The sequence below is a fragment of the Mobula hypostoma genome, chromosome 2 (assembly GCF_963921235.1).
Source record: "Mobula hypostoma chromosome 2, sMobHyp1.1, whole genome shotgun sequence".
NCBI lineage: Eukaryota > Metazoa > Chordata > Chondrichthyes > Myliobatiformes > Myliobatidae > Mobula > Mobula hypostoma.
This window is the reverse complement of record NC_086098.1, coordinates 241,641,422-241,650,644: the sequence shown is the minus strand read 5'-3', so window position 1 is coordinate 241,650,644 and position 9,223 is coordinate 241,641,422.

Genomic DNA, 9,223 nt, shown 5'->3' with positions numbered 1-9,223 from the left:
TGGTTCAGGAACCGAGTGGGTGAAGGGACGTCACTGCTCCTGAACCTGGTGGGGTGGGACTTCAGGCTTCTGAACCTCCTGCCCGATGGGAGCTGTGAGAAGACGGCCCGGCCTGGGTGGTGGGGATCTCTGACGATGGACGTTGCCTTCTCGAGGCAGCACCTCCTGCAGACACGACCGACGGTGGGGAGGGAGGGATGTGCCCCTGATTTATTGGGCTGACTCCACGAGCACTCCGCAGCTTCTTGTGTCCCTGGGCATTCGAATTACCAGAGCACGATCTGACCAGCCGGGATATTTTCAACCGGGCACCTCTTAAAGTTTGTTAGTGTTTGGTTGAAAAGCCAAACCGCCTGAGGAAGTAAAGATGCTGTCATGCCTTCCCTCTGATTGCTTCAAAGTTCAAGGTAAATTTATTATCTAAGTACATATACATCACCATATACAACCCCGAGATTTGTTTTCTTGCAGGCATACTCAGTAAATCCAAGAACCACAATAGAATCAATGAAAGACTGTGCTCACCTGGACGGACAAACAACCAATGTGCAAATACAAAACAAAAAAATAACAACGATAAATAAATACGCAATAAATATCGAGAACATGAGATGAAGAGCCCTTGAAAGTGAGTCCATAGGTTGTGGGAACAGTTTAGTGATGGAACGAGTGAAGCTGAGTGACGTTATCCCCTCTGGCTCAAGAGCCTGATGGTTGAGGGGTAGGAGCTACTCCTGAACCTGGTGGTGTGGGTCCTGAGGCTCCTGTACCTCCTTCCTGATGGCAGCAGTGAGAAGAGAGCACGGCCTGGGTAGAGGGGCCCTTGATGATGGATTTTGCTTTCCTGCAACAGTGCTCCATGTAGATTTAATGGTGGGGAGGGCTTTACCCGTGATGGACATCTTGTAGTATGTTTGATGGACGCAGGACAGGTATTTGGAAATGTTAACACCCAGGAGCTTAAAGCTGCCAACGTTCTGCACTGTGAATCTGTCAATGTAGACTGCTGCATCGATTATTGTCCCAGAAATTTCCAAAGTCGAAGTCGAGTTTATTGTCATATTCAGAGATCCGTGTATACAATGAGACTACCCCTAAGCTCTGTGTGTCCACGGCTGGAGCCCGGAGGCAGCCTCTCCTGAGGACTGTGTGTGTGTGTGTGTGTGTGTGTGTGTGTGTGTGTGGGATGGGAGGGGTAAAGGCTTGTTTTGCTGAACATTGTGGGTATGCTATGTTGGTGCTGGAACCTGTGGAACCTGGTCTCGCTGTGCCTGTGTAGGTTTCCTCCGGGTGCCCAGGTTTCCTCCCACATTCCAAACACGTACTGGTTACTGAGTTGTGAGCAAGCTGTGATGTGACTCTTTCGGGCTGCCCCCAGCACATCCTCGGACTGTGCTGGCTGTTAATGCAAATGATGTGTTTCGCTGCCCGTCTCAACGTAGATGTGATAAATATTGGATCTGAGTCTGAAAAAGCATTGCAAGACCGTACCATCAGACACACAACACTCACAAGAAAAAGAAACATAAATTAACAACTTAAATAATACAAGAAAGAATCCAATCAGAATCAAACTCTATGCTTAAATGTGGAACCCTATCGTACTTAATTTTCTGGATTCACCCAGTAACACTCAAGATCGTTTAATGTCATTTCCAGCACACGAGTGTAAAGGAGAACAAAATAATTGTTACTCCGGATATGATACAGCACAAAAAACAATCAGATAAAGAAAACAACAATAATAAAAAACACAATAAATATAAATAGACAAGATAGCTCAGACACATTGATTGATTGTGTGTCCATAAAGTGACACTAGACACAGGGGTGTCTGTACATAAGGGGACTGACAGGAAATGATAAAGTAGTGGTGGTTGGGGGTGTGGAGGGGAGGGTCAGTGGGTGGAGGTGTTGATCAGCCTTACTGCTTGGGGAAAGTAACTTTTTGAGTCTGGTGGTCCTGGCGTGGATGCTACGTAGCCTCCTCCCTGAGGGGAGTGGGACAAACAGTCCATGAGCAGGGTGGGTGCGACCCTGACTGACGTAACCGGCACCCTTCTGTATACATTTCTGTGCTTGAGAGCGGGCAGGCTGGTGCCGATGGTGCATTGGGCAGTTCTGATAACTCTTCGTACAGCCTTCCTGTCCATTGCAGAGCAGTTTCTGTACCAAGCAGCTTGACTTCCTCGTTCTGTAAGGGAGCCAAAAAACAACTACGAACGCATTCAATGCAGTAACTCGATCTTTCGAGGCACTGACACATCTCTGCTTCGAGGCATCAGTTTGGCTCTCAGCTGCATATTGTGCGTATGGAAATCAAAATAATATACAGCAGATGATGGAAATCTGAAATAAGAACAAAGTGCTGGAAATTCTCGGCAGACCAGGCAGCACCTGTAGAGGGAGAAACGGGGTTTAACATATCAGGTTGAAGGCTGTTGATTAGAACTGGGAAGGAGGCAAAAACATTAGAATGAGGCTGCAGGGAGGGATGGGTGCCACAAAGAGATTTACAAGGATGTTGCCTGGATTGGGAAGCATGCCTTATGAGAATAGGTTGAGTGAACTCGGCCGTTTCTCCTTGGAGCGACGGAGGATGAGAGGTGACCTGATAGAGGTGTACAAGATAATGAGAGCATTGATCGTGTGGATAGTCAGAAGTTTTTTCCTAGGAGTAAAATTGCTAGCATGAGAGGGCACAGTTTTAAGGTGCTTGGAAGTAGGTAAAGAGGAGATGTCAGGGGTAAGTTTTTTACGCAGAGAGTGGTGAGTTTGTGGAATGGGCAGCTGGTGGTGGAGGCGGAAACGATAGGGTCTTTTAAGAGACTCCTGGTTGGATACATGGAGCTCAGAAAAATAGAGGGCTATGGGTAAGCCTAGGTAGTTCTCAGGTAAGGACATGTTCGGCACAGCTTTGTGGGCCGAAGGGCCTGTATTGTGCTGTAGGTTTTCTATGTTTCTTAAGATGACAACAGAATCCAGGTCAATTGGGAAAGCTGGCAAGGAATGGAATCTGGTTTAGACAAGTGCAAGGTGTTGCGTTTTGGTAAGTGAAATCAGGCCAGGACCCACATGGTAAATGCAAGTGCTGTACAGGAGAGACATATGCGACCATTAACACATAGATTCAGAATTATAGAGCACTACAATAGAGAAATAGGCCCTTCAGCCCATCTAGTCCATGCCAAGCTGTCATTCTGCCTAGTCCTAACTACCTGTGCTCAGACCATATCCCCCTAGACCTCTCCTGTCCATGTACTTATCCAAAGTCGCATCAAACCCGTATCCACCACTTCTGCTTGCAGCTCAATCTCACCACCCTCTGAGTGAAGAAGATCCCCCTTATGTTCTTCTCAAACATTTCACCTTTCACCCTTAACCCATGACCTCTATTTGTCGTCTCAGTGCATTTACCTGTTCCATAACCGTATCATGGTTGGGTTGAGTTGTTCTCTGGTGCTGGCAAACGTTTCATTGCCGTAACAGGCCAGAGTCTTGGAGACATCATCATGGGGTGATTTTTGTACACCTCCATCAGACCCTCCCTCATTTCCCTTCACTCTAGGTGGGTGCAGGTTTGATCGCAACATTTAACAGGTTCAGATAAGTACATGGATGGGAGGGGTATGGTCAACAGCACCATAGGTCTCCAATTCTTCTATACCAACAGAAGACAATTTAAAAAGCCAAAAGGAGGGAGAAGATGAAATATGAAGGTAAGCTAGCCAATAATATTAAAAAGGATACCAAAGGTTTTTTAGATATACAGTTGAAGTCAGAAGTTTACATACACCTTAGCCAAATACATTTAAACTCAGTTTTTCACAATTCCTGACATTTAATCCTAGAAAACATTCCCTGTCTTAGGTCAGTTAGGATCACTACTTTATTTTAAGAATGTGAAATGTCAGAATAATAGTAGAGAGAATGATTTATTTCAGCTTTTATTTCTTTCATCTCTTTCCCAGTGGGTCAGAAGTTTATATACACTTTGTTAGTATTTGGTAGCATTGCCTTTAAATTGTTTAACTTGGGTCAAACGTTTTGGGTAGCCTTCCACAAGATTCTCACAGTAAGTTGCTGGAATTTTGTTCCATTCCTCCAGACAGAACTGGTGTAACTGAGTCAGGTTTGTCGGCCTCCTTGCTTGCACACGCTTTTTCAGTTCTGCCCACAAATTTTCTATCCAATTGTGGTCAGGGCTTTGTGATGGCCACTCCAATACCTTGACTTTGTTGTCCTTAAGCAACTTTGCCACAACTTTGGAGGTACGCTTGGGGTCAGAGTCCATTTGGAAGACCCATTTGTGACTGAGCTTTAACTTCCTGGCTGCTGTCTTGAGATGTTGCTTCAATATATCCACATATTTTTCCTTCCTCATGATGCCATCTATTTTGTGAAGTGCACCAGTCCCTCCTGCAGCAAAGCACCCCCACAACATGATGCTGCCACCCCCATGCTTCACGGCTGGGATGGTGTTCTTCGGCTTGCAAGCCTCACCCTTTTTCCTCCAAACATAACGATGGTCATTATGGCCAAACAGAGGACATTTCTCCAAAAAGTAAGATCTTTGTCCCCATGTTCACTTGCAAACTGCAGTCTGGCTTTTTTATGGCGGTTTTGGAGCAGTGATTTCTTCCTTGCTGAGCAGCCTTTTAGGTTATGTCGATATAGGACTCGTTTCACTGTGGATATAGATACTTGTCTACCTCTTTCCTCCAGCATCTTCACAAGGTCCTTTGCTGTTGTTCTGGGATTGAGTTGTACCTTTCGCGCCAAAGTATGTTCATCTCTAGGAGACAGAATGCATCTCCTTCCTGAGCGGTATGACAGCTGCGTGGTCCCATATTGTTTATTGTTTGTACAGATGAATGTGGTACCTTTAGGCGGTTGGAAATTGCTCCCAAGGATGAAGCATCATTTTCTGACCTCAATCTGATAGAAAATTTGTGGGCAGAACTGAAAAAGCGTGTGCGAGCAAGGAGGCCTACAAACCTGACTCAGTTACACCAGTTCTGTCTGTAGGAATGGAACAAAATTCCAGCAACTTACTGTGAGAAGCTTGTGGAAGGCAACCCAAAACGTTTGACCCAAGTTAAACAACTTAAAGTCAATGCTCCCAAATACTAACAAAGTGTATGTAAACTTCTGACCCATTGGGAACGTGATGAAAGAAATAAAAGCTGAAATAAATAATTCTCTCTACTATTATACTGACATTTCACATTCTTAAAATAAAATAGTGATCCTAACTGACCTAAGACAGGGAATGTTTTCTAGGATTAAGTTTCAGGAATTGTGAAAAACTGAGTTTAAATGTATTTGGCCAAGGTGTATGTAAACTTCTGACTTCAACTGTATAAGGAGTAAAGGAGAGGTGAGAGTAGATATCGGACCACTGGAGAATGATATTGGAGAGGTAGTAATGGGGACAAAGAAATTGCCATTGAACTCGATAAGTATTTTGCATCAGTCTTCACCGTGGAAGATGCTAGAGCAGTATGACAGAAGTTCAAGAGTGTCAGGGGGCAGAAGTGAGTGCAGTTGCTATTACAAGGGCGAAGGTGCTTGGGAAACTGAAAGTAGGTAAGTCACCTGGACCAGATAGACTACCCCTGAAAGAGAAGCTGAAGAGATTGTGGAGGCATTAGTAATGATCTTTCAAGAGTCACTAGATTCTGGCATGGGTCCGGAGGTCTGGAAAATTGCAAATGAAACTCCACTCTTCAGGAAGGAAGAGAGGCAGAAGAAAGGAAATTATATACCAATTAGTCTGACCTCAGTGGTTGGGAAGATGTTGGAGTCAGTTATTAAGGATGTGGTTTCAGGGTACTTGGAGACAGATGCTAAAATAGGCCGTTGACAGCATAGTTTCCTCAAGTGAGAAATCTTGCCTGACGAACTGATGGAATTCTTTGAGAAAACACAGATGGTAGTTTGCCTCCCAGGTGCCAGGGTCTGTGATGTTTCTGAATACATCTACAGTATCCTGAAAAGGGAGGTGAGCAGCCAGAAGTCGTGGTACATATTGGTACCAATGGCATAAGTAGAGAAAGGGAGGAGGTCCTGAAATGAGAATATAGGGAGTTAAGAAGGAAGCTGAAAAGCAGGACTCAAGGGTAGTTATCTTGGGATTGCTGCCTGTGCCTCGCGACAGTGAGGATAGGAATAGAATGAGGAGGCAGGTAAATGCATAGCTGAAGAATTTGATCAGGGGACAGGGATTCAGATTTCTGGATAATTGAGACCCCTTCGGGGGCAGGTGTGATCTGTACAAAAGGGATGGGTTGCACTTGAATCCCAGAGGGACAAATATTCTTGCGGGCAGGTTTACTACAGCTGTTGGGAGTGGTTTAAACTAATATGGCAGGGGGACGGGAACCAGTGTGATAGAGCTGAGGATCAGCCAGCAGGTTCACAAGGAGATGATGTGATATGTGATATGAATGTAGGAAGAACAAGCCAATGATTGGGTACACATGCATACAGAGCAAAGATTGAAATTGTACCACAGGAGCAAAATTCAAAAGGGCAAAGAATGCAGGACTGAAGGTGCTGTATTTAAATGCGAGTAGCATTCAGAATTAGAGGTTGGTTGGTATGATGTGGGCATCACTGAGCCATGGCTGAAAGAAGGCCATAGCTGGGTGCTTAACGTCAAAGGATATACTTTATATCAGAAGGACAGGCAGGAAGGCATAGGTGGTGGTGTGGCTCTGTTGGTAAGAGATGGAACTACATCTTTAGAAAGAAGTGACATAGGGTCAGAGAGTGTTGAATCTTTGTGGGTGGAGTTAAGAAACTGCAAGGGTGAAAAAGACATGATGGGAATAATCATTTATAGGCCTCCAAATAGTAGCCAAGATATGAGGTTGTGATTGCAAAGGGAGTGGAAAAGGCATATAAAAGGAGTAATGATACAATTGTAATAGGGGACTTCAATATTTAAGGGGATTGGGAAAATCAGGTTGGTGTTGGATTTCAAAAGAGGGAATTTGTTGAAAGCCTACGAGATGGCTTTTTAAAGCAGCGTGTGCTTGAGCCTACTAGGGGAAAGGCTTTCTTAGATTGGGTGTTGGATAATAACCCAGATCTTATTAGGGAGCTTAATGTAAAGGAACCCTTAGGAGACAGTGATCATAATATAATTTAAATCATACTGCAATTTGAGAGGGAGAAGCATAAGTCACGTGTATCTATATCACAATGAAATAAAGGGAATTACAGAGGCATGAGAGAGGACCTTGCCCCGGTGGGTTGAAGGAGGATACTGACGGGGATGACGGCAGAGCAGAGATGGCTGAAGTTTCTGGGAATAGTTCACAAGGTGCGGGATAGATATGTCCCACAGAAGAAGTTGTTCTCAAATGACAGGGGTTGGCAACCGTGGCCGACAAGGGAAGTTGGGGACTGCGTAAAAGCCAAGAAAAGGGCATATGAGGTAGCAAAAATGAGTGGGAATTTGGATGATTGTGAAGCTTTTAAAATCCAGCAAAAGGCAACTTAAAAAAGCTACAAGAAGGGAGAAGACGAAATATGAGGCCAGACTAGCCAATAATATAAAGCAGGATACTAAATAAGTACTTTGCATCGGTCTTCACTGTGGAAGACACTAGCAGTGTGCCAGGGGTCTGTGAGTGTCAGGGATCAGGAGTGAGTATCATTGCTATCACAAAGGAAAAAGTGCTGGCAAACTGAAAGGTCGTAGGGTGGATAAGTCACCTGGACCAGATGGACTACGTCCCAGAGTCCTGAGAGAGATTGCTAAAGAGATAACGGATACATTGATCATGATCTTTCAAGAATCACTTGATTCTGGCATGGTCCCAGAAGAATGGAAAATTGCAAATGTCACTCCACTCTTTATGAAGGGAGGAAGGCAAAAGAAAGGAAATTATAGGCCATTAGCCTAACCTCAGTGGTTGAGAAAATATTGGAGTCTATTATTAAGGATGTGGTTTCAGGGTACAGTATTTGGAGACTAATGATAAAATAAGTCAAAATCAGCATGGTTTCTGTAAAAGGAAATCCTGCCTGACTAATCTATTAGAGTTCTTTGAGGAAGTAACAAGCTGGGTGGACAAAGGAGAGGCAGTGGATGTCACTTACGTGGATTTTCAGAAGTCATTTGATAAGGTGCCACACATGAGGCTGCTTAACAAGATAAAATCCTATTATGTAACAGGAAAGATACTGGCATGGATAGACAGGCAGGAGGCAGCTAGTGGGGATAATGGGGGCTTTTTCTGGTTGGCTGCCAGTGACTAGTGGTGATCCAGAGAGGTCTATGTCGGGACCGATTCTTTTTATGTTGTATGTCAGTGATATGGATGACTGAATTGATGACTTTGTGGCCAAGTTTATGGACGATGGAGAGGCAGATAGTTTTGAGGAAGTAGGAGGCTGCAGAAGGCCTTGGACAGATTAGAATGGGTAAAGAAGTGGCAAATGGAATACAGCCAGAAGGAACAAAAACATAGACTATTTTCTAAATGTGCAGAAAATTCAAAAATCTGAAGTGCAAAGGGACTTGGAAGTCCTCGTGCAGGATTCTGTAAAGATTAACTTGCAGGTGGTGAGGAAGGCAAATTCATTTCAAGAGGACTAGAATATAAAAGCAAGGATGTAATGCTGAGGTTTTAAAGCACACTGGTGAGGCCTCACTTGGAGTTTTGTGAACCATTTTGGTCACCTTATCTACTAAAGAATGTGCTCACACTGGAGAGGGGTCAGAGGAGGTTCACAACGATGAAAGGGTTATTGTATGAGGAGTGATTGATGGCTCTGGGCCTGTACTTGCTGGAATTTAGAAGAAATGGGGGGGGGGGAATCTCATTGAAACCTATGAAAGGCCCAAATAGAGTGGATGTAGAAAGTATTTTTTCTTTTAGCAGGTGAGTCCATCACCAGAGGGCACAGCCTCAGAACAGAGGGATCCATTTTGAACGGAGATGAGGAGTGACTTCTTTAGCCAGAGGGTGGTGAATGTGTTATCAAAAATGGCTGTGGAGGCCAAGACATTGAGTATATTCATTCAAGGTGGTAGTTGATAGGTTCGTGATTAGTCAGGCCATGAAAGGTTACGGGGAGAGGCCAGGAAGATGCGGTTGGAAGGGAAATGGATCAGCCAGGATGAAATGGCAGTTGGTTCACAAATAGAGAAAGCTCGGAGACGGTGCGAGAGGGAGGATAGGCAGGTGATAGAGAAGGGACACGCTCA